This window comes from Lissotriton vulgaris, chromosome 12 (assembly GCF_964263255.1).
Source record: "Lissotriton vulgaris chromosome 12, aLisVul1.2, whole genome shotgun sequence".
In the NCBI taxonomy this organism is placed as follows: domain Eukaryota; kingdom Metazoa; phylum Chordata; class Amphibia; order Caudata; family Salamandridae; genus Lissotriton; species Lissotriton vulgaris.
Genome location: NC_141700.1, coordinates 720,599,096 through 720,614,770, shown reverse-complemented (window position 1 = coordinate 720,614,770; position 15,675 = coordinate 720,599,096). Strand labels below are relative to the sequence as shown.

General features: G+C 45.0%; 5 non-coding genes across 5 annotated transcripts; 1 reads left to right on the top strand and 4 right to left on the bottom strand.

The window, feature by feature from the left end:
• Positions 1-5,395: 5,395 nt before the first annotated feature.
• Positions 5,396-5,477, bottom strand: TRNAS-AGA (transfer RNA serine (anticodon AGA)). The gene has a single exon. It is a non-coding gene; the product is annotated as a tRNA-Ser (tRNA).
• A 749-nt stretch (positions 5,478-6,226) lies between these two features.
• On the top strand, positions 6,227-6,300 carry TRNAT-AGU (transfer RNA threonine (anticodon AGU)). Its single transcript has one exon. It is a non-coding gene; the product is annotated as a tRNA-Thr (tRNA).
• A 3,895-nt stretch (positions 6,301-10,195) lies between these two features.
• TRNAI-AAU (transfer RNA isoleucine (anticodon AAU)) lies at positions 10,196-10,269 on the bottom strand. Its single transcript has one exon. It is a non-coding gene; the product is annotated as a tRNA-Ile (tRNA).
• A 2,441-nt stretch (positions 10,270-12,710) lies between these two features.
• TRNAN-GUU (transfer RNA asparagine (anticodon GUU)) lies at positions 12,711-12,784 on the bottom strand. The gene has a single exon. It is a non-coding gene; the product is annotated as a tRNA-Asn (tRNA).
• Positions 12,785-14,971: 2,187 nt separating this feature from the next.
• Positions 14,972-15,045, bottom strand: TRNAI-AAU (transfer RNA isoleucine (anticodon AAU)). Its single transcript has one exon. It is a non-coding gene; the product is annotated as a tRNA-Ile (tRNA).
• Between the last annotated feature and the right edge of the window lie 630 nt (positions 15,046-15,675).

Sequence of the window (15,675 nt, the reverse complement as noted above, 5' to 3'; positions counted from 1 at the left end):
ACTCCTTTGTTTTAACGTTCCTCGCGTGTTTATGCGGGAATGTACCACATGGTCTTTTAAGTTTTTATTTCACTTATATGCAATCATGGGTTTGGCAATTTTATCTCTATTGGGTGTATCTGCGTTTAGGATCTTCTAGCTAGAGTATACCGCTTGTGTTACCCTCTCGTTTAGATGAAAATAAGAACAGGCTCTTTTTCTCCTTTGGTACTTATAAATAAATGCTCACATTCAAATGTTTACAATTCACCATTTTAACATATAACATATTATTGGCAATTAGTTGGCAAACAAATTTCTCTATTTTTAATCTGCAAAGGTCTGGAGTTCGGCCTTTGCTATACTAGCCATACATGTGGCAAACATCCACAAAAATGTGTCCTATCCATAGTGGGGAAGAGCTCTGTTTTATGTAGGGGTTAAAAGCCACACAGAATTCAACAATTCAAAATGCACTCAATGCTCATTCAGGAAGGCATCGCTCACAGATACCATTCCATCTCAAGAGCATATCCGAAACAAGCATTGGTATAGCCAATAGGTCTCGCCTTTGGGACCTTATAAGTGTTTTAGTTATCCAGCACAATATCCTTGGTGCAACAACATCAACTCTTGCCTGGGTAAACACTTATAAGGTCCCAAAGGCGAGACCTATTGGCTATGCTAATGCTTGTTTACTTTCCCAGCCAGGCCTAAATAGAACATACAATGCAGCACATGTGACTAGTTGTGCTTTCTCTTGTTGCATCAGGGACATAGATACTCTTTCCTGCAACTGGTTGATGATATACCTCCTTCCTATCCAGTCGTGTTTTTTTCTTAGAAATCTGGTGCTGTGATCCTGAATTTAAAATTGGATAAAACACCCCAACGGATAAAAAGACTTAGTGATGTTCTGGTCTCACAGGTCAAGCATTTATTCTGCTTTCCAAAAGATGAGCAGGGGCCCAGAGCCCGCTCATGAGGGGCCTCCTTTAAAACCCCAGTGAGGCCAATCAGTCACGCATTGGTGAGTTGGCCTGTGCACCTGCAGTGGTGGCTGGTGAAGTTCAGAAGTAGTGGGGCGTAAAAAGCATTGTTCAACCCTTTCACTTAATAAGCAAGTGAAGTAACAACAGTGTGTAAGCACTAATACCAGGCAGCTACAGAGAGAACTAAATACACATGCACTGTGACACACATGTTTTGATACACACATGCTCTTACACAGACAAACACACATGTTTTGACACATTTGCTGTGGTGGACATTCCCTCACACAAACACCCACACTCTGACAGGACACACATGCTCTGACACAAGAATACACACATAGACGATCTGAAACAAGGGCACACAAGCACACACATGCTCTGTGATACTCTGGCTCTGATACATAGATGGCAACATCTGAAGTCTTTTCTCTTGCCCTGAGGCCACAACTGTTGGAATGTGTCCAGTGCTGCAGATGTCGTCTTATTACTGAAGCCGTGTCTGCAGTATTGTGACCTGTTGTAGATGTTGCATCTGGTATATTTTGCTGATTTATGAGCCCACATTTGCAGGTTGTGCTTTCTTATGGTTTATGCATTTGGAGTGTTGTTTTCAGTTTTGAACTTTATTTCTGGAATGCTGGACGTGGAGTGTGGTGTTCTGTGCTGAAGGGTTTGTCTGCAGTATTGTGTCTAGTTGTAGATGTCTCAGCTGGTACTTTCACTGCTTTAGGAGGCCACACTTTTAGTGTTGTATTTTGTTCTGGCCAGTGCATTTTGAGTGTTGTTTTTCTATTTGTGAATGTTGTATCTGGGGTGTGGTGTTTAGTTCTAGAGGCTTTGTCTGAAGTATTGTGAGTGGTTGGAGAATGACACTGTCTGCTGTGTCCAGCTAAAAATTATGCACCCATAGCACGGTTTCAAGTTGTGATGGCCCCATCTGTGATATTTGGTTCACTTAGGGAGGCTTCACCTAAAGTTTCTATCAAGTTCTGGAGGTCTCTTCTGAAATATTGTGTCTGCCCTGGGAGACTCATATGGAGTATAGTCAAGCGTTGCCGACCTCATATGAAACCTCATGTCCAGTTCTTGCTGCCAGACCTAGAGGTTTGATGCCACTCTTCGAATGTTTGAATAACATATCTGTCATTATGAGCCAGTTCTCTAGGCCTCCTCTGGAGCATTGTGCTCTATTCTGGTGGCCACGTATTTCATTGGACACATGTCTGGTGGTCACTTTTGGGGTCTGTGCTCAGTTCTGGAGGCCTCGGCTGGTTTATACTACCACTTTTTGTATGTTCCTTTAAAATGTTGAATAATACATTTGTAGAATTACCGTCTGGAAAATTGTACCTGGTTTTGAAATCGGACAGGATTCAGATATAAAATATAGGTACAGCCATCGCACACAGAGCCCAAGTAGCTCGCCGTGATCGTATAGTGGTTAGTACTCTGAGTTGTGGCCGCAGCAACCTCGGTTCGAATCCGAGTCAGATCTGTGTCTTCTCATCATTTCTGGCATGGGTTGGTCTGTGCAGCATCTTTGTTTCCTCCAGGTTCAGGTACAGCCCGGGTGGTTTAGCGCGGACTACAGCTAATGATTCAGCATCTGTAATTGTCAAGTTGTATCATCTTCTGTGTCTCTGAGGCTCATATGTATGATTGAAGAATAGGTGGGTCACAGATAGAACCTGTCATACTACATGTGAGCTTCGCAGCTGCTCTCTTCATGTGAAGCATTCTGCTGTACAGCCACTGCCTGTGCTCTTGTCAGCCTTATGCAAGTACAAAGACCATGTGATTTCCAGATAATCTCACATTGTGCACTACATATAAGTGTTACACAGAGTGGGGGAATAGCGAGGCATTGGTGGTTCAGTGGTAGAATTCTGGGCGGCCCGGGTTCGATTCCCGGCCCATGCAGCACATCTTTTTTAATCCATCTATTTAGCATTTTTGCCATAGAAGTTTAAAATAAATTCGGACTATACAATTCTGCAACATTATAAATAGGTTTGCGTTTCTTTGAAAGGGGTATTGGATGTATGAAATAATTCTTTCAAATTAGCTTTTGGAGCTGTTATAAAAACACCCATCATTATAGCCTCATGTCGGGTTTTACTGTGCGTAAAGCACAGTGCAGCAGCCTCACTGCCTCTGATTACCTACCCACTTCTCTGATGACTAAACTCATTTTTGTAGCAAAAGCTACAAAATAATGAAGGTTTGTGAAAATGCGGGATGATTCGGTAAACGTGCTTAGAAGACACATTAAAGGGGACTCAAGGCGCTAACCAATCATGGCTGTCATAGGTGGACCCTCCCGACTGAAGTCTCCACCACTGGTATGCTCCATCTTAAAACATACTTCTCTATCGTCTGTCTGTCTCTTTGCTGTCTATCTGTATAGCTGCTTATCTACCCCCTCCCCCAGGGCACAAGTCCTAAAAAAGAAGTGGGGGGTCTAACCTAGTTAGGCAGTATGCAAGTGACATCACAGCACGCGACATCACGGCGCATGACATCATGGCGAGCAACATCATGGCGCATGACATCTCACATGGCATCACAGGAATTGACATCATAGAAACCAGCAGAGTAAGTGGGGGCTACACCAGAGAAATATGGCAGTGCACTGGACACTAAACAGAGCCGATGAATTTTGGGTTTGATGCACAGGGTACTCTGCCGCATTTGTGGTTATCTTTCTCCGTTTTTTGATCATATTTAGGATCTTTTATATCTCCCTCCTTACTGATTAAACAAGATACACCCAAGGTATCCACACTTTCACCATCACTTCTTCGACCTGTGCAGGGATCCACGTGACCCAATAGTTCTATATAAATATATTACTATGCATCAATATGCAGACAACAATACACAGCTGGACCTCATTTATAAGGCCATGCGTCACTTTTATGACGCCGGTGCGTCACTTTTTGTGACGCACCAGCAGAGTAAAAAATGTGCTTGTTGCACCATATTTACAAAGTGAGCATCTAGGTTGATGCGTCACTTTGTAAACCCCTGCGCTACATTATACCTACAACAGGTATAATGTATTCACGGGGGGGCGTTCTGACACAAGAAAGGGTCAAAGAAGTGATGCAGTGAAATCTATAAGATTTCACTGCGCCACTTCTAGGACACAAATGCGTCAATTTCTTACGCCTGCCTCACAGCAGGCGTAAGACTGATGCAGGCTCTTTCACATGGGGCTTGTCCCATGTGAAAGGACACATTGCTGGCGTCACTTTTGTGACACACTCCAGCAATGCGTCACTTTTGCGCCATACAGATACGTCAGAAATACTGTTGTATCTGTAACTCCTTGCGCCATGATGCGCCATACTATAAATATGACGCATCATTGGTGTCGCAAGGAGGGCGCAGTGAAAAGTGACGCATCGCTGTTTTCACGCAGCGATGTGTCACTTTTCATAAATGAGTCCCAGCTGTGTCATGAAATCTAAAATTCTGTAGGCAAACTAGACCTAAAAATTTCCTTTAAAAATCAAAAAATGTGACGACCTGTTCTTGAGGTGAAACCTACAGACACTGAATTCCTCCTCCTCCACTCCAATGACTCAGTCATTCCTGCTCAAGAATGGGTTGAAATTCTCCCAGAACTTGATACTGTTCCCGCCTTGTTCCCATTGTGAAAACTGCTTGATTCTTTTTTTGATATGAAAATAAATTTGCCTCTCCATATTTCCAGACTCAGAAAGCTGCCTTCGTCCAACTCCTTCTCATAAGGAGGATATAACCTTCCATTCCGCCCTCAGCCTTCAGAACAGTTGTTCAAGCAAAGATTATTTCCATCTTGATTGGACAACCTGGACAAACCGATTCAACCACAGCACCTCTTAATCCTTGCGCACTCCAGCGGCACTACTTGTTGCAGGAAACACAAAATGTGATCATATCTCACCAATTCTAATCCGTTTCCCCGTCTGTATTTGCTCTAAACACTTGTAACTGGTTGGTATAATTGTGAAAGTCTTACACCTAGGCCAGGACGACTGGAATTATGTGGCAAAATTGGACGAAAGTATGCAGCACGGTTTACTACATTATGCAGCAAGGAAGGACCTATTTTGCAATATAAGGCAGACAAATCTGTTGGAGTCTTAATTCTCCCCAAAAACTCATACTGTTAGGTTGGCATCTGAATACATCAATGTGCAACTGAAAGGTGACCAGTTAAACAAAAAGGTCTACCACATGGAACACTGTTTAAAGGGTATTGTATTCGTTTCAGCTAGAGTATTTTTTTTTATATTGAAATCATGTTATGCATTAGATGGTGGATTATGGGTCAATAGCAGTAAAGACACAATAACAATAAGTGCAGAATTTTCAGAACCACATAATTGGTGTTTCCATGCCAAAATGTAATTGATTGATCGAAAAATAGAATACGTAGTCGGCAGGATTCGAACCTGCGCGGGGAGACCCCAATGGATTTCTAGTCCATCGCCTTAACCGCTCGGCCACGACTACCTGCTTACTGTGACACACTCACTCAAGAACCAGCTGCCGGTTAGCTCAGTCGGTTACAGCGTAGTGCTATTAATGCCAAGGTCCCCGTTTGATCTCCTAATGTGCCACAACTTTTCCCTAAAGTAGAACAGACATGCAGGAAAGTATAAGGCTTTAAAATCTTCGTGTAGGGTTGTTGTTTTTCTGGTAATTTACTGAGCTCTGGTGGCTGATGTTTGTACCAGGACCAGGGTGGGCATTGATAGAGCATTGTAAAGGCACTGCGGTCTCCCAGCCCCGCCCCCTTGCTGTGATTCCCGCCTCAGCCATGTTTTCACGGGTCTCTCAAAGTGCACCTTTTGAAGCGCTGTTTCAACCTGGGACGCTTCTCTAGAGGTGACGCTTTCTCTCCGAGAGAGGCTGCTCCACGGCTGCTTCTCCCTGGGATTTCCAGCAGTCACGAGATGTGAAGGAAAGAGCACATGGTATGTGGCTACATGACGTAGGCATCATGACATTATCTTGTATATATTGGTGTCCTTTATAATCGCTGTACTCTCGTTTAGTTTAACGTATGTATTGTTCACGTCGTTCACCAGTGTAAACAAATATGTACATATAATGATATACGTTTTTCGTAACCTTCTTTGTAAGTTTTCCTTTCCAAGGTTTTCTTCTACAATATCGTGTCACGAGGAAGTGGAAAATATCACCGCTGCAGTTTTACAGAAATATGCAAAGGTTCACTGTGACACCAGGCAATGAAAGGAGGCGCTGTGGCTTAGTTGGTTAAAGCGCCTGTCTAGTAAACAGGAGATCCTGAGTTCGAGTCTCAGCAGTGCCTTGACTTTTACACAATATCTTAGAAGATCTATTGTTTGATAAAATACTCATTGTCTACAAGCCCAGTTGCTCTTATTATAATTGTACACATATTATAATTATCCACATATTATAATTATCCTCACTAACACAATGCTTCTCCTTCGAACCTAAAGATGTTTCGGGTGTTTAGATGCCAATGTTTTGTACCGCCAACCACCAGTATATTTAATTTTCAAAGCCAATCAGTTTGGTTTTGTGAAATGAAAAGATGTTTTTAAGCTGCACTCGCTTCAAAGTACAACCTGGGCAGCAGTAATGCAAGCTTCAAAAAACAGGTGCAGCACAGGCAGCACCAGAGTGACCTTCCATTACTGAGACTGCTACTGAACAGGCAGAAGAGGTACAAGCTTCAGTGCCTCATGAACAGGCACAGCACAGGCAGCAGCAGTGTAAACTTAGCTTTAGAGTACAGATGGTTACAGCACAGGCAGCGGCGTTGCAAGCTTCTCTTCCATGATAAGGCTGTGAATAGGCCAAAAGTAGTGTTGGGGTGCAGAGGGAGCGGTCAGAAAACCATCATGAAATGGAAGCACTTTTACAGGCGGACAGTGTGAACAGCACCAGTAAGGCCTTGTGTGGAGATCTGGCTGGGTACATTTCCAAAGGGCTTCTTTAGAATAATGTGTCTGAACAGTTACTACCCACTTTAGAGACTAGTTTAGTATATTTTGTCTCAATCCTGGAGCCCTTCTGAAGTGTAGTGTCTTGTTCTGTAGAGTCTACTTGGGGTGTTGTGTCAAGTACACAAAGTTCCATCTGGGGTTCTGGTAACGTTTTCAAAACCTCATTAGGAGGATTGTTGCAACTTTTAAAATCCACGTCTGGTACATTATCTCCTGATCTGGTGTCCTCCTGTACTGTATGGTGTCTGGTCCTGGAGGGTTCATCTAAAGTACTGTGGCTGCTATCACAGTCATGTCTGGATCTTTGTACCCAGTTCTAGTGGCAACATCTGAAGTCTTTTCTCTTGCCCCAAGGCCACCACTGTCGGAATGTCTCCAGTGCTGCAGATGTCGTCTTATTACTGAAGCCGTGTCTGCAGTATTGTGACCTGTTGGAGATGTTGCATCTGGTATATTTTTCTGATTTAGGGGCCCACATTTGCAGTGTTGTGCTTTCTTCTGGTTAATGCATTTGGAGTGTTGTTTTCAGTTTTGGACCTGATCCTGCAGACTGTCTTTATTTCTGGAATGCTACACGTGGAGTGTGGTGTTCTGTGCTGAAGGGTTTGTCTGCAGTATTGTGTCTAGTTGTAGATGTCTCAGCTGGTACTTTCACTACTTTAGGAGGCCACATTTTCAGTGTTGTATTTTGTTCTCGCCAGTGCATTTTGAGTGTTGTTTTTCCATTTCTGGATGCTGCATCTGGCGTGTGGTGTTCAGTTCTAGAGGCTTTGTCTGAAGTATTGTGAGTGCTTGGAAAATGACACTGTGTGCTGTGTCCATTTAAAAATGCTGTACCCATAGCACGGTGTCAAGTTGTGAAGGCCACATGTGTGATATTGTGTTCACTTAGGGAGGCTTCACTTGAGGTTCTGGAGGCCTCTTCTGAAATATTGTGTCTGTCCTTGGAGACTCATTCGGAGTATTGTCAAGCGTCTCACAGCTCATATTAAACCTCATGTCCTGATTCCTGACCTAGAGGTTTGATGCTACATGTTCTCTATTCCTGACCTAGAGGTTTGATGCTACTCTTCGAATGTTTGAATAACATATCTGTCATTATGAGCCAGTTCTCTAGGCCTCCTCTGGAGCACTGTGCTCTATTCTGGGGGCCACGTATTTCATTGCACACATTTCTGGTGGTCACTTCTGGGGTCTGTGCCCAGTCCTGGAAGCCTCGCCCAGTTTATAGTACCACTTTATGTAAGCTTAAATACAGTGTTGAATAATTCATTTTTTGGAGTACCATATGGAACATTATACTTGGTTGTGTACTGAGGCGGAATCTATACTACTATAATAAAGGAAGAACTTTCAGCCTTTGAGGCGGGTAAACTCGGGAACCACAGTGCCAATCCGCACACCTGATACACCGTTGGAATCGTCAGGGTGTGTAGATGGTTATGGGCTATATAAACTATACAAATATGCGTTATTTAAAAAATTTACATTAAAAAAAGTAGTCCCTTCAAAGTAGCGCCGGCCGCGACCTGCGTGCTGACGTCAGGAGCGCGGGGAGGAGCGGCGTCCAGGAGCGCGAGGAGGAGCGGCGGACATGGCGCGGGGGAGGAGCGGTGACGAGCGGCGGACAGGCGGTGAGGAGCGGCGGACAGGCGGGAGGAGCGGTGATGAGCGGCGAGGACCGGCGGAGCGGTGAACTGAGGAGCGGCAGCTGAGGTATGGCTCCGGGGGACCCACGGACAATGTCGGGGCAGGCGGGGGTCAGGGCAGGCAGGGGTCGGGCCAGGCGGGGGTCAGGGCAGGCGGGGGACGGGGCAGGCGGCGGACGGGGCGGGCGGGGGCCCGGGCTGCTGGTCAATGTCGGGGCGGGCGGGGGCCCAGGCTGCTGGACAATGTTGAGGCGGGCGGGGGTCACGTCATGGATAGAGCCAAACAGCAGCAATGTTTCATTGCTCCAAAAGAAAAGTACATTGTGCTCAATACCAAAAGCCCCAAATAACAAAGGGCACTAATGATCTTGGTGGGGGCCCGGGCTGCTGGACAACGTCGGGGCGGGCGGGGGTCGGGGAAGCCTGATTGCTCCCGGACAAGGTCGGGACGGGCTGCTAGTTTAGCTATAAAACACAGGTACAGCTGAGCAACACAGAACCCAAGTAGCTTGCCGTGATCCTATAGTGGTTAGTACTCTGCGTTGTGGCCGCAGCAACCGCGGTTCGAATCCGATTCATGGCATTGCGGGTGGCAATGTCATGGCAGTTGGGTGATATTGTCTTTGTTGATATACATTTTCAATATACTGAGAATTTTTATATTTTTTAATATATCTGTGTCTCAGTTCTGTACTCTGTAATTAGTGAAATTTCCAGCTTTAACCAACATAAGTCATTTCATTATAATGACACAGCTGTAGGGCAGTAGGGAAAGAGTGTTTTAATGAATGCAATATTTACCTTTAATATATCGCTGCATGATGTAGCGTCTTGTGATTGTGCAGAAATCGTTTTTACGGAACGCGGAAAACATTTGCTTGTGTTATTATAGCTTTTCTGTAACAATGTTTTATTTTTCTGTAATGTTGCTATATTTCACGCTCTGGCTAAAACTGGCATTAAAGACACGTCCAGATTAAAGGGTAAACATTTACCCGTTAAATATGGGTAGAAAGGGTCGTCCTTAAGTGTATCCGGAGAGGTGTCAGTACTACTTTACTGGTGACATGATGGGCTCATTATGTACTTTACTGTTAGCACCGACCACCGGCCGCACCTCCCCCTCCCTTAAGGTGACTTTGTTATTCCAGATTTTCATATCTGGTTTCCTTTTTGAATTACACATCCACCACTCAAACTACGTTCATATTTCACTTTACTAATTTTCAACACTAATCCTTTATGGGTCCCGGAGTAGAGTGCTACTCGTCGAAAAAGCGCTTTGACTCCTCGTCAGGGGTAGTAAACGCCATATAAATGAAATTACAATACAATACAAAAAATGTTTTCGATTTCATGTTTAGAAACACGAAGTTCTAAGAAATGTTACATAATGGAGTAAATATTCTACTGTACCAAAATCAAGCACACGTTAAAAAACATTTGCATCTATTTATTATAATTGCATATGATCTTTGATGCACGATTGACATTCTTCGAGACTAATGAAAACCGCGGTCACCACTGTTCTGTGTTAAATGTGCTCCCTGTGCATTTTCATTGAAAGTAGAAAATAACATAGTGGCCAGTACGGGGATCGAACCCGCGACCTTGGCGTTATTAGCACCACGCTCTAACCAACTGAGCTAACCGGCCTCCGTACTCTACAACTGTTACAGGAAAAATATGAAGAGAAGACTTATCCATTAACTACTTTGATGGCGCCACCCGCTCCTAGGGGTGTGGCGCCCTTAGTGGGCATCTGGGGCGGGAGGCCAGCAGGAATGTCCGGGAGGCAGCAGCAGGACAGGGGAGGGGCAGCCAGCGAAGCAGGTCCAAGTGAACCTATCGTGGGAGACCAGAGTCGCCAGGAAGGCAGGGTCGACCTTCCCTCCCCCGAGGGTATAAAACCTCGGGGGAGGCAGAGCTAATCCTCTTTTGTCTTCTCCCTACAGCTCCGGCAGCAGACCAGCAAAGAATTACCCACCCACCCATCCCGGCAACAAGGAAGAGCTTGGCGGGGTCCCAGGCAAGAAAAGGCGGTGGACTTCCATTTTTGGTATGGACTGGATGCCCCTTGGAAAGGGCAAGCAGTCATTGTGGGGCTCTGGGCTGGCGGGAGAGGGGGGACTGACCTGCTGGTGGTCCTTGACCTCTCCTCCCCTACCCAAGATGCCTTGGTATATGTTTCTAACATTGAAGGGGGTATGCCCCAGTATGGTTGTCTCATGGAGGCACATTATTTACCTGCGGCTCCGTTGACCGGAGGGCGGTCAACTTAAGGAGAGCAGGCTATCTTTGTTGATTATTTACCTGCGGCTCCGTTGACCGTAGGGCGGTCAACTTAAGGAGAGCAGGCTATCTTGGTTGTGGCCTGCTGGCACAGCCCGAAGGTTAAGGAAAGGCCCCTTGGAGAGTGGGTTGAAAATATAATGACAATGTACAACCTAGAGATTTATTTATAAGCAAAGTATTTTAAAGATTTACCATAAGCAAGATGAATAAAGGATTAATAATCCGAGATGAATAAAGGATTAATGACACTGCTTTAAGATTCAATAAAAGACTACGCGGTGAACGACAACACCTTGTTTCGTGTCTTTTATGGGAGGGCGACTCGCTCCTGGTATGCACACTATATGTCATTCTCCAAAACGTTCGGGAATGGTGAGTGTTTTTCGCGCCTTTGCACCTCAGTTGCACCATCCAGATCTGAGCTCCGTACCACGACTCATGCTCTATCAGGACACGTGTTAACCCTTCAACTCCTCTCTCCTCGTCCTCTCCACACACACCTGCCACAGACTCTCCCCAGGGGTTCATTTTGGCATCCCAGGCTCGCGCAGACACTTCCAAGATCGACACGGTTACAACTCTCAGGTACAAAGCATCAGCCATTAAATGTTCGCACTTTTTGTCTGTCAAACAACTCATCCATAGAAACCCTCATTAACACCTCACCCCTCCCCCCCAGCATCCGCTGTGATGGACCTTCACCCCCCCTTTAACTGTCATTCTATGTAAGGAAACAGAAGACGAAGAGCTGCGATTCTGGACAAGCAATCCCTTCCGGTCTATACGACCAGTTCAAAGTGGCCGGCTCCATGATCTTTTATTTCTTCGTGTTTAACATTTCCAGTCGTTATGTTTCAAAGCATGAAGGTATGCCAATATAATTTAGATAAAAATAAAAACAAATATAAAACCCAAAAATCAAAAGTATCTGCAAAAAAATGTTACAGCGCCCAACGTGGGGCTCGAACCCACAACCCTGAGATTAAGAGTCTCATGCTCTACCGACTGAGCTAGCCGGGCCCTCTACATCTTAAACCTCTTTTCTTTTCATCCGTCCTTCTGTGTCCTCCCATTTTCTCCCTTCATCAGTCTCCTTCCTTCTTCCTGTGGTCCTCTTCCTATCTGTACCTGCCTTTAATTCCAATACTCTGGACTAACTCTGCTCTTTTCATGGCCGTGCAATGGAACCGGGTCTGCTGTGACATTTAGGCATTGTAACGTGTGTGGGCCTCATTCGCTGCCGTATAACTAGGGCCAATGGCATTATGCGATTCTGGAGCCACGTCGTTTTCCGCATAACTATGGATTTGCTGTACTGGCCGCAACATCTATCACCTGCTGCTTAATTTAGAGATTTTAACAAATAAAAACCGACCTCAAACAGATCAAAAGTTACTAAAAGAGCATCAGGATATGCGCGCGCAGTGGGAGACCCTTCACGCAGGTGGACTGGTCATTCTGAAGCTTCGTAAATATGCGGTGGAACTTACAGATAGGAAGGATGCGCAGAGCCCTCGGTCTCACCAGCTTTCAGAAGACAACCTGCAGGGGTGGGAAACGCCAGGAGTGAAGGATTGCCGCCCCTCTTGTGACTGGTGGGATAGAGTATCACGGCCACTAGTGATGAGGGCAACATCTTTTTACTAGGCACGTGGCCACCAACATCTGTGAGAGGGGCTCGGGACTCAAACCTGAGCAAAGAAAGAAAGACAGGGATTTCACATAGCAGGTTGAAATGAGAGGGAAGCTTCCATTGCAGTCCTTTCTTATGCAAAATGTGTCCTTTTCTGAATAAAATCTTTCGTCCCTGGGTGGGCTTGAACCACCAACCTTTCGGTTAACAGCCGAACGCGCTAACCGATTGCGCCACAGAGACTGCTGACGGATTATGCCACAGAGACTGCTGGAGGACATCCCATACATCTACTTAGAAGAAACCTTCATAAACACGTACTCCTTCAAAGCTGCTAGAGTAGTGATATAAACAGGGAATTCGAGCACTGTGTTTATAAAAGAAAGATTAACAGGAAAGTCACATTTTTCTTCCATTCTCCGCCTCGCTCTCCCCTCCCTCCGCTGCCTCGTTGTGTGCTGTTCATTAGCTCCCTCTCACGCTTCTCGGCGCACCTTTCCCTCACTCGGGGGTGTGGCTCCCACAAGTGCAGCAGGTGCAGTGGACCTGGGGCTAGAGGGGCTAGAGGGGCGGGGGGCACAGATACCTCATTATTGATGCATTTCACAGTTCAAATAGTGTTTCAACTACATGGAACTGTAACAAAGGATCAGACGAAAAGAAACAACATCTCAGGCAAGAGGAAACTGTAACAAAGGCTCACACAACAAGAAACAACATCTCAGGCATGAGGAAACTGTAACAAAGGCTCACAGGACAAGAAACAACATCTCAGGCAAGAGGAAACTGTAACAAAGGCTCACAGGACAAGAAACAACATCTCAGGCAAGAGGAAAGACAACTACACGAGCTCCCAAAACAGGAACTTTACACCTTCTTGAAGATCAAAACAGCCATAACGAAAGCGAACCTAAGAAAGGAAGAACCGACCATCATCAAATACATGCAAACCCTAAACTCGGCAGGCCACCAAACGGCAAAGATATACAAGCTCCTCAACCCATCCACATCTGAATAAGAAAACAACGAACACATGGGAACAACTCCTGGGAAGGCAGCTAAACGACAGCGAACGACGCAAACTGTGGCGCTCGGCATCGACAAACAAGATAACCCCACAACTAGCCCAGACAAAATTTTGGCTCCTCCACAGAGCCTACTGGACACCATCAAGACTCCACAAAATTGGCATTACAGAATCAAGCAACTGCTGGAACTGCGGGAAAGAGGAAGGAACTCTAGAACACCTTATCTTCAACTGCACTAAGGTCAGGAAGTTCTGGATGAAAGTGAACGACTTCCTGAACGATATATTCAACAAAGACTTAACAATCAGCTTTGTAAGCCTGGCCACAGAACACATGACAGCGGACCTAAACAGCAAAGAAGAGAGAGACCTACTAGACTTAATGCTCACAGCGGCCCTAAAATTAATGCTAACGAACTGGAAAAACACGGCCAAAGCTAACTTTAAAACGTGGATCAACTGGCTCACCTTTCTCAGAGGAGCGGACAACATAACGGGGAAATTCTCAAAGGAACACAACTCAAAAGAAGAGATGTGGGAACTCCTAGATGCACAGCTGACGAGAGCCCAGCCAAGGACATACAACTAAGCCCCCCCCCCCTCTCTTTCTTCTCTTTCTTCTCCTTTCTCTCCTCGGGAGAACACAAAGGCGAAGCATACCACATTTGTACTGTATATAAGAATGGCAAATGTATATTCTACTTTTTTTTTATATTTTAATAAAAAGTTTTAAATAAAAAAAAAAAGACACGTGCAGATTAATGGGTAAACATTTACCCGTTAAATATGGGTAGAGACGGTCGTCCTTAAGTGTATCCTGAGAGTTGTCAGTACTACTTTACTGGTGACATGAGGACCTCATTATGCACTTTACTGTTAGCACCGACCACCGGCCGTGCCTCCCCCTCCCTTAAGGTGACTTTGTTATTCCAGATTTTCATATCTGGTTTCCTTTTTGAATTACACATCCACCACTCAAACTACGTTCATATTTCACTTTACTAATTTTCAACAATAAAACTTTAAGGGTCCCGGAGTAGAGTGCTACTCGCCGAAAAAGCGCTTTGACTCCTCGTCAGGGGTAGTAAGCGCTATATAAATGAAATTACAATACAATACAAAAAATGTTTTCGATTTCATGTTTAGAAACACGAAGTTCTAAGAAATGTTACATAATGAAGTAAATATTCTACTGTGTTAAAACCAAACACACATTAAAAAACATTTGTATCTATTTATTATACTTGCATATGCTCTTTGATGCACGACTGACATTCTTCGAGACCAATAAATACCGCTTTCACCACTGTTCTACCTATTGATTGATTTGCTTGCTTCCCTGCTTCTTTGTTAAATGTGCTCCCTGTGCAATAATCTTTCATTGAAAGTAGAAAATAACATAGTGGCCAGTACGGGGATCGAACCCGCGACCTTGGCGTTATTAGCACCACGCTCTAACCAACTGAGCTAACTGGCCTCCGTGCTCTATAGGTTTTATAGGATCAATATGAAGAGAGGACGTATCCATACACTACTCAATGTCATTCTACAAAACGTTCAGGAATGGGGAGTGTTTTTCGCGCCTTTGCACCTCAGTTGCACCATCCAGAGCGGAGCTCAGGGCCACGACGCATGCTCTATCAGGACACGTGTTAACCCTTCACCTCCTCTCTCCTCGTCCTCTCCACACACACCTGCCACAGACTCTCCCCAGGGGTTCATTTTGGCATCCCAGGCTCGCGCACACACTTCCAAGATCGACACGGTTACAACTCTCAGGTACAAAGCATCAGCCATTAAATGTTCGCACTTTTTGTCTGTCAAACAACTCATCCATAGAAACCCTCATTAACACCTCACCTCCCCCAGCATCCGCTGTGATGGACCTTCACCCCCTTTTAACTGTCATTCCATGTAAGGAAACAGAAGACGAAGAGCTGCGATTCTGGACAAGCAATCCCTTCCGGTCTAAAGGACCAGTTCAAAGTGCCCGGCGACGTGATCTTTTATTTCTTCGTGTTTAACATTTCCAGTCGTTATGTTTCAAAGCATGAAGGTATGCCAATATAATTCAGATGAAAATAAAAACAAATATAAAACCCAAAAA